At 28.8% G+C, this 16259-nt stretch overlaps 1 protein-coding gene across 1 annotated transcript in view; it reads right to left on the reverse strand.

Moving 5' to 3' along the window:
• LOC124496844 (uncharacterized) overlaps positions 1 to 13290 on the reverse strand; it is a 38979-nt gene extending 25689 nt beyond the window's left edge. Inside the window, 1 exon segment of the mRNA XM_075732803.1 lies at positions 12688 to 13290. The gene's annotated coding sequence lies outside the window, so the exon portion shown is untranslated.
• Positions 13291 to 16259: the final 2969 nt, after the last annotated feature.

Raw genomic sequence — 16259 nt, forward strand, 5'->3', positions numbered from 1 at the left:
AGAATTATTCGATTGATTCATCATCATCATCGATTCGATTATGAATGTTTTTTTTTTGCTGGGGGGGGGGGGTGATGAATGAAAATTACATAAACACACGCAAATTTTTGTTGTTTGAATATTTGTAGAAAAAAAAAACAGACAGATAAACAGATAGATAGATAGATAGAGTAGATCAATGTGAATGTCATGTTAGATAAATGGATAATGTTATTATCGCGTGTGTATAGCGTGTGTGTGTGTGTGTATGTATCATCATCATCATCATCATCATGAATTCAAATCCTTTATGTTCATATGTTGTGTACTGTTTTATAATGAAAAAATTCTTGATTTTTCTCTATTTTTTAAGTTCATCGAATACTTATAATCACGTGTGTGTGTGTGTGTGAAATTGTTTTTCATTTTCATCTTTGATGGAGAAATAGAGAAATAAAAATTCAAATCTAAAACGTAATATGATATAATGACCATCACCGGTCATTGGCCATAAATTTTTTTTTTATTGTTTGCTGTTTTTGTTTTCTATATATCAACAAATACGTGCTGCTATCATTATAATAATCTAGTAACACTTTTGTTTTGTTGTTTGTTTGTTTATTGTAAACAAATTTTTTAAAAAGTAAATTGTCCGAATAATTTACCTGTCCAATTTATCATCATTATCATCAAAGAAAATATAGAGAAATGAAAAATAATTTTAACCATTCATCCAAGACGACAAATAACGACATATCAAAAAAAAATAATAATAAAGAATACCCTACTACTTTATCCACCCACTACCAATCATCATTGGTGACTGACCATCACTGCCACCACCGCTACCACCACCACCATTCATTATTATAATGATAATCATTCTTGGATTCAGTCATATGGTTAAAATAGTAATTGCAGGTAACGGATAACACACATATAATTGATATATATACACACACACACACAAACATGATAATTTTCATTTTTTATTCTTCATATTTTGTCACATACACATTATGTGTGTGTGAAAACGAGACAAAAGACATAATCAACACACACAACGAATATAAACATGGACGCCAACAACAACAAAAAAAAGCTGCATATTTGAATATAAAGAAGAAAAAAAAAATTCACAATTACAAATCATAAGAAGATGGAAAAGTAAAGAAAAGAAAAGAAAAAAAATTGTCTAAAAGGTCATGACCCTTTTTGGTCGGTCAACATCATCATCATCATCATCATCAAGAATGGTGAAGAGAGAGAGAGAGAGAGAGAGAGAGAGAGAGAGAGAGAGAGAGAGAGAGAGAGAGAGAGAGAGAGAGAGAGAGAGAGAGAGAGAGAGAGAGAGAGAGAAAAAGAGAAAGAGAGAGAGAGAGAGAGAGAGAGAGAGAGAGAGAGAGAGAGAGAGAGAGAGAGAGAGAGAGAAAGATTTTCTTTTCAACCATCTCTGATTTTAAGAATTTTCTTTCTTTTTTTTTCACCTTCTTTATTTGTCAAGTAAACAAGCAATAAAGATCTGGCTAAAGCGTTTTTTTTTTTTTTTTTTTTTTTTTTTTTGGTTTGATTTGCTAAAGTGAAATGAAATGTTGAAAAAAAAGGCGAGAAAAAAAAATTCAAAGAAAATGATTTTCTTTTCGCTTTGCTTCGTTTGGACAGAAAAAAAAGGATTCGTTTTTTTCTTTCGCCAATGTATTTTGCTTATTGATTGTGATGATGGTGATGAGGGATGTGTCACAATAAATACGTTGTCATTATCGTTACGGACCAATGGGGATATATTATAACCTGTTGCTGTCGTTATTATTATTATTATTATGGTTGTCATCATCATCATCATTATCATTTCTTTTGACAAGCAAAGAATGAAAGAATTTTTTTTTTGCTGTTGTTGTTGTTCCTTGTTTTGGTTTTGGCTGGTATTAATTTTCAGAATATGACAATTGTTTGAATTGGTTTTTTTTTTTGGAAAATTGTGGTGGCGGTGACTTTTTTTCCCTTGGTTATGCTGTTCTGTTGTTGTTGTTGTTGTTGTGGTGACAATTATGGTTGTATGTTGTGTGTGTGTGTGAAATTCATATCATCATTATCATTTGAGATAAATTTTTTTTTAAAAAGAAAAAACCGGCAAACGATTCTTTGTTTAAAAGAAAAACGTTTGTTTACGATTTTTTTTTTAGTTGTTGTGACAATTATGATAATGATGATGATGATGGGGGTTTTTTTTTGATTTACCTAGCCAATCGGACAATTTATTCAATTTGAATAGGAAAAAAAATAACGATTCAATTCTTGAGAATATTTTTTCAGTTTGTTTTGGTTCATTGATGATGCAATATAATAACTACTACTATTACTACTACTACAACGATTGACATTCTTTTATTTGAAGAATAATGACATAAATTGTCAGCTTGAATTCATCATTATCATCATCATCATTATTAAAAAAAAATAAAAGGTGATAATGACGATGAAGAGAGAGAGAAAAAAAATTATGTAGCTACATCACTTTGGACACATTAAACACGAATCACGAATTTGACGGTAATTTCATTTTTTCATTTTTCATTTCATTTTATTAGCATCATCATAACAATATTATGCTATCAACATTATAATCATTATCGGCCAAGTATTATGATCATGATGATAATGATAATAATTTACGAAAGGTGATGTTTTTTTTTCGTTGTTGTTGTTGTTGTTATTGCGACCAGGTGAAGGTTATATATCCATCATCATCATCTAATTCAATTTGTCATCATCATTAAAACACACACACACACAAATGGATGATAATGATGATATGAAATGTGGTAAAAAAAAAATGAAAAACAATCAACAAAACAAAAACAAAAATTAAATTGAGCAAAAAAAAAATCGAACAAACATTGACATTCGAATTCGATAATATCGATGTACTTGAAATAACATATTCACATTCGATTATTGGATGTAAATATTCGATGAAAACTGAAAAAAAAAATTTTTCACAAAATGGACAAATAATAATATCATCATCATCATTATCATAACAAGATTTTTGTGTCTTTCGAATTCTTAATGATGATAATGGTAATGGTTCGATGATGATGATGATGATGGTGATGGTGATGGTTTTCCATGTAAGTATATATTCTTTGATGATTATTGTTCAACTATGATAATGCTCTTTTTTTATCTAATGTCTTGATATCTCTTTTTTTTCATTTCAATAAGTGTGCGAAAATGCTTCGGGACAATTCATCCAAAACAAAACATCCACAACACACACACACACACTCACACATACATTGATTTCGGTAAAATTGCTTTATTTTCAATGATCACCATCTCATCATTAACTTTGAAATTCAAAAAAAAAAAACAAAAAAAAACAAGAAAAAAAAATTGTCGAAACAAACAAACAAACAAAAAAAATCATCATCATCATCGTATCTTATTTTCAATTCGATTCTCAATCCACTCACTCAATGCTTATGGGTATTATTTGCATAATTGCATCTTTTTTTTCACTTACAGGTTCCCATCACCATCATCATCATCATCATCATCAAGGTACTTTTTGCACTCACAGTATATTTACTGGTGATGAAGAGGAAAAGAAAAAATTCTCATCAAAAAGAGACAACAGCAACGACAAAAAAACACACACATTTTATCTTTTGTGATGATCATCAATGTCTTCTCTAACTTTTTCAACAGTATTTTTTTTTTATTATATTCCACCAGAATATTGATGCGGCTTGAATTGTTCAGATATAATTATTTTTGTTTGTTTGTATGCCAATCATCTCAAAATGATTACCCCTTCATCATCATTTGTTTAACAAGAAAAGATTTTTTTTTTTTTTGCCATCTATGAATTCCCGGCGCATTTCATTGAAGCATCCATATATCATCATATATCAAAAACAAAAACAAAAAAATTACAAGGCAGCTGAGTTGTGTATAATATAACCATTTTTAGGCATTTAAAAATACATCAATCATCATCATATAAATGAATCTTTTTTTTTCTCTCACACTTAAAATTACCTTGTGGAACAGAATAATTATCATTGAAATATATCTAATAATAATAATAATAAAAATTCCTATCCCATCACAATGAATGATGATGATGATGATCAAAAGATAAGATAACGGTTAACCTTACCTGTATGTTTTTGTGTGTGTATCGTTTTTTATGAACAGGAAAAAAAACAAATATTTATATTGTTGTGTGATATGAATCTTTTCATTTGAAACTTCCTTTATCATCATCATCATGATAAAACTAATAAATCACAGGCGGCAAAACAATTGCGTGGTCATATGCGTGTGTGTTTGTGTGCGTTTCAGGATCGATTCAGAAAATCAAAATCAAAAAAAAAAAAAAATAAAAATAAAAATTCGTTCATATACAATATACACATGCACGCAAATGTCAGAATGTTGATGTAAGATATTTTTTGGATCGTTTGAAATAGCTACAGTAAAGAAAAAAAAAAGAAAAACGAGGACAAGGTCGCAAAGATATTTTTGATCGTTTTTATTATGAATCTCTACTACCACACGTATACACACAACATTCTATTCTTTCATGTCATAACGTAATAATCACATATAGAAATTAAAAATAAAAAAAACATTTGTTTTGTCAGTCAGACAACACCTGTATGAATATGAACAAATAGTTTTATCATTGGATCTAATATTTGGACAATTTTATTTACTTTTTTTTGTGAACCACTACCAAGTTTTTTTTGTATCTGGTCGATATACATATTAATTATGACATTTTTTTCTGATGACAATCAAACATATCATCATTGAACATAACTTGGAAAAGAAAACTTTGAACATGTCCATATAAAGAAGACCTGCTTGCCTGTGATAATCATGAAATAAATTGGATTTATGCGATTTGGCATTGTAAATCAAACGCACACACACACACATCCGTCTTAGTCAGTTTTTGCCAAAAAAAAAAATGGTGTTTTTCTTGGTGTTGAAGTTGATGATAATGATGATGATGAAGATCGATTACATTGTCTATGTAAGGGACAACATTGATAAATTCGAATATTTTTTTTCGAATCATTTTGCATTCACACCCACAAAGTTTGAAGAAGCTCTACATTTTTTTTCCCTGTCCTAATGATCAATTTGTTTCATCTACAAAAAAAAAAAAAAAAAAAAATAGCCAGCAGCCGTATCATCATCATCATCAATGATGATTATCTTCATTTTCATTAAAATTTGGATTTTTTTTTCCAATGTTAATCATTATCGTTACCACAATAACAACTACCGGAAAATTGAAATCTGAATGATGATGATCGTCATCAGCATCATCATGATTATGACATGATAATCATTATCAATTTTTTTCAATCAATTTTCCATGAAATTCTAAACCAAGACAATGAGCAAGATTGAGCAAGAAATCAATCAGATTTAATGTTTAAGCAAGAACATCAAGAACTTGATTCTCAATGTTTTATGTCGAATATCATCATCATCATCATCATCAACAACGATTATCCACCAAAATCGAAAATGAGAAAATTTTCTTCAAATTTGATAACATATAACGGCTGCCATTCGTTTATAAACACTGACAATGAAATAAATCAAAAAAAAGAAGAAAAAAAATCGGTCTACCAAATCGAATCGAATCAAATCAAATCAAACAAGAAAGATCAAATCATACATATACGTCAGTCAGTCAATCATCATCATCATCAACAGCAACAACATTCGATTGATTCGTGTGATAAAGTGATTCACATTTTTTTTTCTCCTGGTTTCACTGATGAACAAATGATGATGAAGATGATGATGACAATGAAGAAATTTTTCCATCAAAAAAACGAAAAAAAAAACGAAAAGAAAATTTTTGTTAAAGATAAAACTGACAGTTGAAATTATTATTGCCATACAAACATACACACACACACACACAGAAGATTGGATTTATTTCGAATCGAAAATTGTTGTTGTTGAAGATTCTTCTTTCGTTTTTTTTTGTTCCTCAAGATCATCACCATTACCATTATCAATTGGATGGTAATAGTGATGACGATGATGATGATGATGATAAAGAAAGAAATAAAAACGCTAAGATAATGACAATAATGATTAAATAATGATGGTCTATCTCTCTCTCTCTCTATCTATCTATCTTGCAAGATTTGCTTCGTGTTGACCATTGATTCATCAGCATTCCAACAAACGAACAAACCATCGAACAAACGTGTTCAAGAAATGAATCGAACCGAAAAGCCAGATTTACGTAAAAAAAAGCATTAAATGATCAATGTTTTTTTTCTGGTGATACACACACACACACACACACACAAAGATCATCATCAACTTTTTTTTCTTCTTGCCTCCTATTTTAGAACATTTTTTCGTATTTTTGTTGTTGTTGTTGTTGTTGTTGTTCATCTCCTCATCACCTCAGCTCATCTAACTTTAAAGAATCTATATATCTAATCTATGATCGTTTTTTGTTGCTTTTGTTGTTTCTCTAAACAAGAAAAAAAAACCACAACTGACAATGGTGTTGAAATAGCAATGTTGATGATGATGACGATGATGATGATTCTTGGTGATGATGAACATCGAATACAATATTGTGATGGTGAGAGTTTTTTTTTCGTTTTCATTTTCATTTTTTTTTATTATTAATTTTTCTTTCAACAAAAATTTGCTCGAGAAAAAAAAATGAAATAATGAATTGAATTTCGACGTCGGTGGTAAGCCGATGATGATGAGTTTTAATATGAACAGAACAGAAAAAAAAATTGCCACCGGAAAAAAATGAATCAAAAAAAAAAAAAAAAAAAGATCCCCACCGCTGTGGTCAGTTGTGTGCTTGGAAAGGAATCATGATGATGATCATCATTATGAATCTGGATGAATAATGAATTGTCAACATTGTGTGTGTCACATAATGATAAATTCAATTGAAATCAACAAAGAATTGAACAATTATGTTGTACGAATTTTTTTTGCGGTTAAATAAATGATGATCATAAGTTATGAATCATTGAATGACCATCATCATCATTATGATAAGTGTTTGTGTTTTGTGTCTGGATAAATAAAATTTAGCGGTCAATAACTTTATACTTTTGAAATTTTTTTTTCGTTTCTTTTGTTTAAATCCATGTAGATTTACAGCAAAAAAAAAAGTTTAAAGTCTTTTTAGGGTTCAGAGACAACAACAACAGCAACAACAAAAAGAACGAAATCATCAAAGGTATGGCTCTCATCATGTCCACTTTTTTTTTGTTTATTTTTAGCTTTTTTTTATTGTTTACCATTTCAAGATTTTATTTTTGTTTTTTTTCCGGCCATTATTTAAGTTCAATCACAACCTTTTTCTTCATGTTGATATATAATAATAAATTAAATCAAGAAATAAATGCTAAAAAAAAGCGAAATCTAAAACCATCATCATCAAGTTTTAAAAAAGGGTTAATTCTATTGCTCTCGATCTTTTTCTCTCTCTCTCTCTCTCTCATATCATCATCGTAAAAAATAGACGATGAAAAAGAATAAAATGCTCGAAATGAAATAAAATAAAAAGAGAAATGAGAAAACAAACAAACAAACAAAGAGTGTGAGAAAAAGAATGAAAGAAAAATTAACCTTTTCTCACATATTTTATTCATCTATTACTGTCAAGTCTTGATGAAATTGAAAGAATCTGATCATAGTCATCACACCATTATCATCCTGTTTTTTTTATTAATCGTTCATCGTCATGGTAAGAATTTCAGGTAACAAAAGGAAAGAAGAAAATTTATTTATGGCGCAAATATTTGCGATAATCTGGCGCCAATGATTCTTTTTTTTTTGAATTTTATAATTAGTCAATCTATACGGTATTATTATTGCTGTTGATGATGATCATGATCAAATTATTTCGGTATGGGCGGTTTTTTTTGTATTTTAAATGAGATATATAATTACACTCATTATCTGGCCATATAAAATGATGATAATAATCATCTTCAATCAACCGAAAATCGATTCAAAAAAAAAATTTTTGTCGCGTGTCATCATGATCAGTTCAACTAGCTGATAATAATGATGATGATCATCATCATCATCATTATGAATAATCTGCGTGCATCAATTAATTAAGCTAATTAATTGATTAAATTTTCTCTGTATTCCCTTGTATGTGCTTTGTATACATCTCATCACATCAATCTTTCCAATTCTTTTGTTTTGTTTTTTAATTTTATTTTATTTGTTCATCACAATTGTGTGTTTGATTTCAAGAATAAACAAAAAAACAAAATTGAATGGAAAACAATGATAATTGTCATTATTTATAGGGAGAGTAAGAGAGAGAGACAGAGAAACAATTTCATTAAAATTTTCAACGTGCAATTCTTAGAAATGATGCGATGTGTGGGTGTGTGCATGTTTTTTTTTTTTTTTTTTTTTTGGTAATGACGATGACAATAATTTATTAAATGAAATGGAAATATTTTCTTTTTCATTTGGTTATCATTGGAATTATCATCATAATGATGATGATGATGATGATGATGATGATCATAATTTTGTTTTGTTTTGTTTTTTTTTATCAATTTTACTATTTTCATCTATAAATTAATTTTCAATTTTCAATTTTTTTTATTTGTTTGCAATGTTTGCAGAAAATCGTGCCAAATGATGGTGATGATGATTCTTTCGATCCAAAAACAAAATGATGTGCGAAAAAAAAAATCAATGTCAAGATGGAAAAATGATTATTATATGATGAAAACATAAGGCGATTTTCGACAAACAACAAACAACAACAACAACAACAACAAAAAAACACATGTCCAGTTTCGATTTGAATGTCACGATTTCTTGAAGAAAACAACAACAACAACATCATCATCGGATGCACAATTGTTGGAACGGTGGACACGATGGACACTGAATATTGTCTATGTTCTGGTGTGTGTGTGTATATTTGGAATCGACTACAGAGTGAGTGAAAAAAAAGATCACTTTCATGACCATTCATTTTATTTTATTCATCATCAATTTATTCGAAAAAAAAATCGAATCGAATTGAATTCAATGTAAAAGAAAAAGCCAACATTAGGACATTAACAACAACAACAACAGCATTGATTTGAACAATTGGCCAACAAACAATCAAATAATAAAAAAAAACTGATCAATAATCGATTGTGATGATCGAATCAACGATGGTGATAATGATGATGAAATGAAAAAAAAAGAAAGTTTATCAAGTATGAGGAAAAAAAATTCTCTTTTTATATATTTTCATTCACAAAAAAATAAGTAAAAGTATTATTTGTGGATGAAACATCATCATCGCACACACACACACATCGAATGATAATCAATTCTGAAAATGAAAATTATCTTATGGTGAAATGTACCTGGAAATAAAACATCAGCAGCAGCAGCAGCAAACAATAATAATTTTTTTTTTGTTGAATTTCATGCTGATATTAATATGTTTGAATCAAAATGTTCAGTTTGATTTTGATTTTGGAAAAAAATCAATTTTAATTTTTTTTCGCTATGAGAATATCATGCTGTGATATGATTATTGTGTATACAGAATCACAATGATTGTTTGTTTGTTTGTTTGTTTGTTTGTTATAACCCATGATGATGATGATCATCATCATTAAATGAGAAAAGAATGATCAGATAAATCTCATTTGTTGTTGCAGTTGTTTTTTTTTTGTTTTCTATAGAAATGACAAAAATTAATATTAAAAGAAAAAACCATATACAACCCACTGTGGTTTGATTCGATTCTTTTATGTTTTTTTGTTGTTGTTGTTGTTGTTGTTGTTGTTACACAATAATTATCAATCCATCATTTACGAGAAACAAAAAACAAAAAATAAAATGAACACAATGTGATCATGACCAATAACAAATGATGATGATGATGATAATCAAATCTTTTTCATCTAACAAAGTTCAGATAAAAGGTCATCATCGTCATAATTGAATAAATCATTAAAAATCTGATAATAATCAATTGATCGAAATTGATTTTTTTAATTTTTTTTATAATTTAAAATGAAATTGAAATTGAAATTACGACCACCACCACCCATGATGATGATCATCATCATCATCATCCTCATAATAATCTTCAATCAATCAATCACCAACTTGTTGATTGAAAAAAGAAAAATTTCATTTTCTTTTTTTTCCCATTCCCTTCTCGTCCATAAACGATCGGTCAATTGGGAAATTTTTTTCTTTTAAACAGAATAAACAAACAAACAGATAACAGACTGACAGAAATAAGATTCAACAATTTCGATCATTATTATCAAAAGAAGAAAACAAAAATTGAATTTATTGTCGTGCAACAAAAAAAAAAAAAAAAAATTCTCCTTTCACTGATGACAACAAATTTTGATCGACGTATTTGGATGGATGAAATGTTGAATGTTTGTCCTACGATGTTTTTTTTTTCTTGAACAGCAACAGCTATATTTGATCACAATTCCAAATTTGGTATGTGTTACTCAAGGATTTCAATGGTTCGATCTTTTTTCTTCTATTGAAAAATTTTCTATGAATGAAGACGTTGACGGCTACGACGACGACGACATTTTTAGCATCTTTATTCAATGATGATCATGATCTTTATAATTAAGAGAATGGCAGTAACAAAAAAAAGGAGAAAAAAATTTGCCAAAAAAAAAATAAAAATAATAAATTTAGTTAACCCTGAACCTCTTCCTCCACACACACACACACACACATAAACAGTCACAAAAATTACCACCAAAATCAACGCCATCGCACCAATTTTAATGTTCATTATGATGATGATGATGATGATGAATCATTGGATTCTAATTTTTTTTCCGTTATTAACAAAAAAGAAACAAAATACAATCGATACACAAACTTGTTGCTGTAGTGTAGAAAAAAATTATTGAATCAAGGTTAAATCTGAAAACAAAATAGATTCAAATCAATTCAGAAAAAAAAACGAACCGGAAATAAACAATGCAATCATCATCATCGGTGAACAATATTTATGAACACCCCCGGAATGAATGTTTCAAGTAAAATAAAAGTATTGATGATGATGATGATGATGATGATTATCATCATATGATATGAGTGAGTGAAAGTGATTTTTTTTTTTGGGGGGGCATAATTGATGGTTTATTTGGTGATAATTTTAATTTTTTTTTCTCGTTAATGATGAAACGCCCATCGATCGAAATGATTTCGAAAGTTTTTTTTTTTTTTGCAAGCCATTTTTATCCGGGTCATCATAATCATCATCAACCATCATCATCATCATCATCATTATTACGAAGACGGGAATAGTCTGGGGAAAATTTATTAATCTTGATATTTTCATCATCATCGTCAACTTTGTTTCATTTCATTTCATTTCATTTTTTTTTGCCATTTTATTAAAAGAGAAATGGAATGTCTGTCGTGAAACAGCGTGTTTTATTATGAGATTTTTCCGTCCGCGGATCATCATCATCATCATCATCTTGATCATATCCATCCGCATCAATTGGATCTGCTTCTTCTTTTTTTTGTCTTTGTGTGATGGATTATAACACAACTATGATGATGATGGTGATTATATAATCTCAACATTACAATCTAATTTCAACAACATTAACCAGACTGCTCCTTAAAATACAAGACAAGAAAGGGAAAAAAAATGAATGAACATTTCGTGCATCGTTTTTTTTTCTTGTTCTGAAAAAGAAAGCTCACACAGTCAAACATTTTTATATTCATCCTCAACCAGTGTAATTTTTTGGCCATTGTTCCATCATCAATTGATTTGTAAACCTAAAACCTAGTAACCTACTGTAATAATGAGAATATTTTCATTTAAATTTTGTTGTACACAACACGGGTAGAAACAATGGAAAAAAAATCATTCAATATAGGCCATTTGTGATGTTTAGTGATAATTATTATTTAACAATTTAAACAAAACAACAACAACAACAACAACAACAACAACAATAGAAACAGAAAGCGCACATTGAATCATCTACAAAATCAAGTTCGACATCGATAAATAACAAAATGGAAACAAAAAATAACAAAAAATAGAAACGAGAAACATTCATTCAAATTAACTAAAAAAAATGCGATTGAATGTTTCGGGTGTGTGCGTGTGTGTGTGTTATAGATATAGATAAATCTATATGTTTATATTGGCCATGGCCAACATGGTAATTCATAAAAAAAAAGTGATAATAAAAAAAAAATTATTGTTCAACAACAAGTTGTTATTTCAATGTTGTTGATGATTATTGAACGATAATTTTCGATGTTGTTCATGATAATGATCATGATTTTTGTTTATTACTTTCGCTCTGATATATCTAATAACCACACAGACATAAATGCCGAAAATGAAATAAAAATCATCATCATGTTTGATGATTTTTGCAGTCAATGGATCAAATTTGTTTATTTTTTTTTTCTTTGCCATCAACATCGTCATATTGATCTTGGTCTTTTATGTGAAATTTTTTTTTTTGAATGAAATTCATGAATAAAACATGAACATTTTCTATCGTACTCTCTGACTTTTTTTTTGTTTTTTTTCTCCAATATACCAGGATCTTCAGATCATTGATAAATAAATAGATCAAACAAGAAAAGAAAATAAAAAACGAAAATGAAATTATCATGATATTAACATACCTGGATGTATTAAATATTAGATTGATGATCGAAAAATTTAGATCAAAGAAAAAAATTCCAAGTTGAATGATTATCAATGTTGTTAGTCGGTGGTGGGTGGGTGTTGCCAGACAATTAAAATTTCACAGATATCAAATTGGCAGTTGTAGGTATCGATGTTGTTATTGTTGTTGACGAGAGACCAGAAAATAACGGTCACCGGTTAATTAAAATATCGGTCATCATTTATATTGATTTTGAAATTCATAAAAAATTAAAATAAAACAAAATTTTTGAATCCCGATTCAATCACGATGGGATCAATCGTCGCACACACATCGGACACAGACAGACACACAATGGTCAACTACACGATGATGATGTTGGATCAAAAAACAAAAAATTCGTTGACCATAATAATAATGAAAATAAAAAACCGAAACTAACCAGAAAAGAAAACAACGAAATAGTTTATTTTTTTTCTATTTCTCATTCATTTACAAAATTGTAAATCAAAATCTCATCAAGTTATTAATAACGAAAAATAAAAGAAAAGAAAATTATTTCCATCAAACATGCAACAAGTGTTATGAAGTAGAGAAACCGCCGATGAATGAATGAATGAAAAAAAACGGAACAACTGTTGTGGATGTGTGTAGCAACAAGTTAAAAAAAAAGAAAAGAAAAAAAAACTAGCACAAACTGCATCTGAATAGAAACTGAAAATGAAAATGGACTGACGACGACAACGACGACGACGACGATGATGATGATGATGATGATGATGAAGACGAAAAAAAGTTATAACTGGACTATACAAACAAACAAAACAGGAGTTCAGGTTCTACATACATTCATTCATTCATTTTGGAACTACCATCTCTTCAAATGGCCTTTCTCTTTATGTTTTTTTTTGTTCATTTTATTTTCTTACCTGTATTTTCATTAGATATGAACAGACAGACAAAAGATGAAAAGAAAAAAAGAATAGAACTAAAGGCAATGGATGCTTTTGATGCACACACCACACACACACACACACACACACACCGAACACAGAGAAAAGAAGAAGTATGAAAAACAATTGAATATAAAAAACGAAGAAAGAAATTAAAATCTTGAATTTGAAGAAAACAACAACAACAACAACACATACACACAATAAGAAGAAGCATTGAATTTGAATCTGGCAAAAAAAAAAACATTCATACAGGTGATATAGACAACAACACCAAAAAGAGAGATTCACTATTATATACAGGATATGTGTGTGTGTGTGTTTGTTGACTACAAAATTGATCAGACCACTTATTACATACACACTATTCAAGACGATATATCCGCTGTTTTGGATGATGATGATGATCAAACAGGATTCAATGAGAGATATAGCGAGAGAGAGAGAGAGAAGAGAAAAATTCAAACTTTCCATTCATGACCAAAAAAAACATACATGGATTGAATCTGAATGAAAAAATAAAATTAAAATTTAAAAAAAGCGAAAAAAAAATTTTTTTTTTTGATTGATCAACAAACAAACAAACATTGCATGCATGATGATGATGATGATGATGATAATGGACTAGAATTCAATGGTCATCATCAATAATAATGATCATCATCATCATCATCAGAAATCTGTATTGACCACACACACATAACCACCATTTTTGAGCCGGTTAATATAATTCTTTTTTTTTTTTTTGGTCAAAACAAGTAATTTTGAACCAAAAAAGAAAAAAATTAGTTACAAAATAATTGAATGAACTATTTGATCTATCTATCATTATAAGAAATAAAAAATTATCCGTAACTAACCGAAAATTGAACGTGAATCAACTGGAACCAACCAACTAAGAGATCGCACATCACATACACCAAAACATACCTGGTTGAAAGTGGACATACACACACACATCATGAAAAAAAATGGATGGACAACAACAACAACGATAGCAATTTGTCCAGAGAGTATATTTAAAGATTTTTTTTTTCTTTTTTTTCATAAAAATGAAATGAAAATGATCATCATTTGTCGACAGAAAAAAAAGGACGAAGAAAGATTGAAGACAATTGTATAGAAGCCGATGTGATAGAAGCATCGAAAGTTGATTTATCATCATCATTATGACGATGATAATAATGGTGGTGATGGTGGTACTGTTGAACATCATGACAATAGATTTTTTTCAGATAAGGTGTCGGCTTACGGTTTGGATTTTTTGTTTTGTTTTGTTTCATTATCTATTCAAATCGAAAGGAAAATCATGAAGCCAGTGAACATTTTTTATTCTGTCATTTTGTTTGTTTGTTTGTTTTAATTCATTCACAATTGTGGTGAATCGTTGATTGATTTAAAAGTGGTGAATCGCAATTTAATCTTATTTTAATTTTTTTTTTGACAATAAATTGTTTGTGTGTGTGTGTGTGTTTTATTATTGTTTTTTTTTTTTTTTTTTATTTATTTCACATTTCACCATTCATTCATTTCGATTATCATGTCAAGTGTGTGTGTGTGTGTGTGTGTATGTGTGATTTGTCAGTTTATTATATTTGTACGACGACAAGAATGGATAATCAACAGGTCAAGTAATGGGAATAATAAATTTTAATAAAATTGGATCAACAACAACAACAGAAAAAAAACTTGTTGTTGTTGTTGTCTTTGTTGTTATATGGCTTTTTTTTATTTTGAACGTTAAATGAATGATTTACAAATAAAAAATAATAAAAAAAAACAACATTCACCACAAACAATAAAAAACAACAACAACAACAACAATGATGATGATGATGATGGTCAAAATAATAATGATCAATCCTGGAACTTTTCAATCTTGTATATCATTTTTTTTTCTTTGAATAAATGAAATGAAATTTATGGACACACGATATTTTTTACAAACGAGTTTATTTCGTGCATGAAAGCAAAATTTTATAATGTTTGCATGTGTGTGTGTGTATGGGAATTTTAAAATTCTTGTTGATGACACCCATGACAGATGATAATGATGATGATGATGATGATGGTGATTAAGACGTGTGAGAAGTGAAAATTTTTAAAACAAAAACAAAAACCATTGATTTTTAGAATATTTCATGATTTTCTCGAAAAAAAAAAATTTTTTTTGATTTGCATTTCAATGAATTTGTTCGAAAAAAAAACAATTTGAAGTTCAATGATGCCATCTCGGATCGTAGAATGTAACTGTAGTTTTTAGTAATATCAACTTTATTCAAATGAAATACAATCATTTATTATTATATACAAGCTTAAAAAATAGAAAAATAAACAAATAAAAACAATATATATAGTAAAACAACCATGACACGACTTGACATTCACAGTGTCATAGTCATGTTGACACAACAATGTCTGCATGAAAATATTCAACTTGCAGAAAATTCGAGTTTTTTGGAATCAGTATTCAAATCATAAAATTTTTTTGAAAGTAAATAGAATTTTAAGAGACTAGTGTGGATATAGTCGATTTTTAGCCTCTAGTGTGGATATAGTTGGTTTTTAATTTTTTTTCGTTTTTTCATTATGTGTCCGTTACCGGTATGAGCAGCAGTTGAAATCGATGAACATA

This window comes from Dermatophagoides farinae, chromosome 7, assembly GCF_024713945.1.
Source record: "Dermatophagoides farinae isolate YC_2012a chromosome 7, ASM2471394v1, whole genome shotgun sequence".
In the NCBI taxonomy this organism is placed as follows: Eukaryota; Metazoa; Arthropoda; class Arachnida; order Sarcoptiformes; family Pyroglyphidae; genus Dermatophagoides; species Dermatophagoides farinae.